The sequence below is a fragment of the Mya arenaria genome, chromosome 9 (genome assembly GCF_026914265.1).
Source record: "Mya arenaria isolate MELC-2E11 chromosome 9, ASM2691426v1".
Lineage (NCBI taxonomy): Eukaryota > Metazoa > Mollusca > Bivalvia > Myida > Myidae > Mya > Mya arenaria.
This window is the reverse complement of record NC_069130.1, coordinates 57594563-57598582: the sequence shown is the minus strand read 5'-3', so window position 1 is coordinate 57598582 and position 4020 is coordinate 57594563. Positions and strand designations below refer to the sequence as shown.

The window sequence follows — 4020 nt, the reverse complement described above, 5'->3', positions numbered from 1 at the left end:
ATACATAAAAAGGTCATATCCTACATGTACGAATAATTATGAGTTTGACGTGGTTTTTTTTTTCATTTCTTGCTGTCAAAACATAACGATATATGCATGAAGGGCACCTGCACGGCTTCAGGGCACAATTTTAAAACAATCGGAACATTTCGGCCATGGCCGAGTTGTTACGATTGTAGGAATGACGTCACCATTACGTCATATGTACTTCCGTTGTGTGGAAAATTCTCCATAAAAAATGTTCTTATGATTGATAGACATGTTTTCACATGCTCAATACACTGTCAATCAAAACTATCATTATTCCTGAAACTTTTATACCTTAAGTATCTATTCTTGCTTGATTGATCATTTAGAGTAGAGATTAAAGCATAAACCGCTGCTCTATAGTTGAAAGGTCATTTTGGAAGAACTGTCATGGCGGACAGTGCAATTTTTAGAGCTTGTTTTTCAAGTGGAGTGATTTTTCTTAGGAATAACTTGACCCCCCCCCCCTTTTTTATTGGCTTAAAATGTTATTTAAAGCTTGTACTTTAAGAATATATGTGGTTATCATAGCCTGCATTGGCTCGAAATGCCTTTAAATGTTGTCTAAAAATTATAATTTTACATTGAATTATATAGGGAATAACAATGGTGGTGTGTAACCTTGTATTTACGAGGTCCCCTATCTCGAAGCTTGTCGGAGGTGGCCGAGTTATTACGATTGGGTAGAGTTGTTCCGCTTGGCATAATTGTTGTATGTATCAGTCAACTTTCGTTTTATTGGAAAGGTAAATAATGTGTTTTAATGCATTAAATGCTTGTTTTGTGCAAAATAATTTTTCATTTACATGGTAAAATATGAATATAAACCTTTATGATCAATTTAAACCATAAAATACTTCACTTAATACAATTTCAATATTTTTCAAAACACCCCCGTTTTTTGCACAAACCCGTCTTGACGTTAGGGATTGGAAGAATCCCGTATAACACGTCTATTATTTTAGACTAGGGTGCGGGGGCATTTGGCGGGGATTTTACCATCTGCGCGTCCCGGCAGGGCGGGGATTTTACCCGGGGTTGGCTGGACCGAAAGTCAAAGTCCCCGCCTGGGGGGGCGTGGTTGCAATTGACTGGTGCATAACGTGAGGCCGAAAAAATGGAATGACATAACATCACGACGCAAAGATCGAAACAAATTTACATATATATGAAAGTTATAAAAAAGTATTATAAAAGTATATATGTCCATTACTGTAGGCTACGGTAAAAACAAATCACCCGGAACCAATTAAACTGTCTTTCTCACACTTCTTCCTTTTTCTGTACTTACTTTCACAATCTACGTGTACTCTCCTTTCTCACCAACAGCTTTAAATACTGTCCACATTACCTGCATGTATATATACATGCACGTCACAGTATAATACTGATCATGATATGACTCGTTCAATTGTATATGTACATGGATATGTGTATACAATTTACTGATGAAAAAATATATACACAATTTACTAAAAAAAAGTAAATAAATTGATTTATGTCCTGTTGAAAATGAATGAATATTTTTAAAGCATTCCTTACAGTCAAAATCAAGTTTTTCGAAAAAAAAGAATATATATATATATATATTGATTCTAAATAAATCAAATTGTTAGTCTTGTTAGAATTTTGTAACTAACTGTACGGTAATGATTGAACTTTATAAAATAACATTACAAAATGAATGAAGCAACATTTCAAGAACTTTAGTCTATAATTACACTCATGCGCTTCCATAGTTTTTACCAAGAATTTTAAACTCCGCGAGTTTTCATATTGAAACACTGGAAATAATGTGAAGCGAAAGTTTATATCGTGTCCTGCACAAAAATGAGTGTACCACAGGATTCAATAGAAAAGTTTCTACACAAACACTTCCAGTGTATTTAAATGTTAATGTTGATGTTCAGTTCACAGTTACATGACCAGTTTACAATAGGATACTTATACATGTGTAATACAATGATATACTTCACTGTGATGGACGGGTTTCTAAACATGTGAACTAAGTATATAACGTACGTGAATAGCTGAATACGCAGGTAAACAATACATGTATATGTATTGTTCAAAGTCAAGGTTGCAAAGTCATAGACCGTGATTGACTGTAAAATTGGCATTTATTTAAAATGTCATTCAATGATGTTATGAAATTTCATTAAGTAAAATAGTAAAAAGTGTTTTACAAATTCCTGAAATAACATATCTTGGTGGACATATTATTGTATATTATATTATTGTATTGTATGTTTATTGTATAAACCTGAAAAAAAACTGCAGATGTTTTTATTTTCGTAAAGAACAAGATAAAGAGCAAGAAGCAGGCTTCATGTGTTTAAGAATAAATACAAAGTGACATTGTTAAACACACGTGTGATGTGACGCGAATTCTTCTGTTATGGAAAAATGAATACTGTACGTCAAGTTGATAAATGGGCAGCCCTCACAAACCGGAGGAAGGCGGATATGACTGGGTGGTGGTGGCAACCGCCTTTGCTATCAACTTCCTGGCAGACGGACTCGGGTTTTCTGCCGGTGTGCTTTTAGTGGAGTACCTTGATCACTTCGGGGAGTCACATGGACTAACGGCCTTCATCGGAGCGGACCAGGCGGCCATGATGCACTACCACCACCACCACCACCACCACCACCATCATCATCATCATCATCATCATCATCATCATCATCATCATCATCATCATCACCACCACCACCACCACCACCACCACCTCCACCATTGGCTCTATCTTGAATTACTCGGCAGAGTTTTGAGGTACACAGAATTAAAAAAACAACTAAGATTTGCAATGCCTATGTTTATGTAGAATTAGACAGACAACCATTATATATAGAATAATACATGCTTATTATACAATATTGGTAGAATATATTATTATTTTAAACAATATTTGTAAGGTACCTTTGGATATATCACAGTGTTAGAGTATACATAATTTTTAAGAGCAATGTATATAATACGAAACGTATTAAGAAATTGAGCTAAAACGTTTGAGATTTGACTTTAATCAATCAACACTATCAATATTTCGTATTCAACAACATAGCTATAAACTAAAAATACATTTGTCAGTGATGCAGTACCGTTGATGTGGAAGATGATTTTTACTTTGTTGGTGTTTAAACTTCTTTTATCAGTATAAGAGATATATAAATTTATTATATTACAGACGACTAATGTGTTTAAGTATATAAAATTGTTTCAATCAATTTATGTAGTATAAATGACCATATAAATGAAATGCCTGTTTGTTAAGACACGAGTGCGAAACAGTGGCTCCAGCTCCTTAAAGAGCTGTGTATAAAAAAGAGCCAATGATATCCGTTCTTTTGCTCTAGCTCGGAAGTGTCATTGGCTCTTTTTTGTACACAGCTCCTAAAAGAGCTGGAGCCACTGTTTCGCACCCGTGTAAGAACTCTCTTAAGGAAAGACTATTCTTTAGGTTAGAACGTTATTTTTTCCAAATTGTTCATCCTCTGATTTAACTGTGTCTGTTTGCCTGTCTGTCTGTCATAGTTATCATTCTTGAAAACAGTTGGGCCGAAAATGTTTATAAATATATTAAATAATGTTTATGTTTATGGAATATGTAACTCATGTGTTGTTATCGTATAGTTAAAATCTTTTATGCATGCAACATACGTTTAACGGACCGATTGTTCAGAACTCTGTTCAAGTTAACAATGTTGTTATTTAATGTTTTCTTTGCTAACTTTCAAATCGTTACTGCTCTAAAGTTTAATAGATACATTTGCCATCTGCCGCATTACTAACAAGATTTGGAACAGCTTTTTCAGCTGAACTGTGAGCACATATTCCTATATTTCATTTTTTAAAGTTAACAACGATGTCGTATATTTCAGTGATAACCTTAACTATGTTTTGAACTATCGGCCCAGTACTGGACGGTTTTTTCGATAAATCAAGCATATTGTCAACTTTGTATGATGTTTTTTTTTCAAACCGGTGCTGGA

General features: G+C 34.3%; 1 protein-coding gene across 2 annotated transcripts in view; it reads left to right on the top strand.

The window, feature by feature from the left end:
- LOC128246768 (monocarboxylate transporter 12-like) overlaps positions 1-4020 on the top strand; it is a 14289-nt gene continuing 10269 nt past the window's right edge. The window contains exon 1 of one of the 2 annotated variants that reach the window (XM_052965198.1): positions 1-773. The gene's annotated coding sequence lies outside the window, so the exon portion shown is untranslated. Of the gene's footprint in view, positions 774-2169; positions 2190-4020 lie in introns of those variants that run through there. The other variant, XM_052965200.1, reaches the window with a different exon arrangement.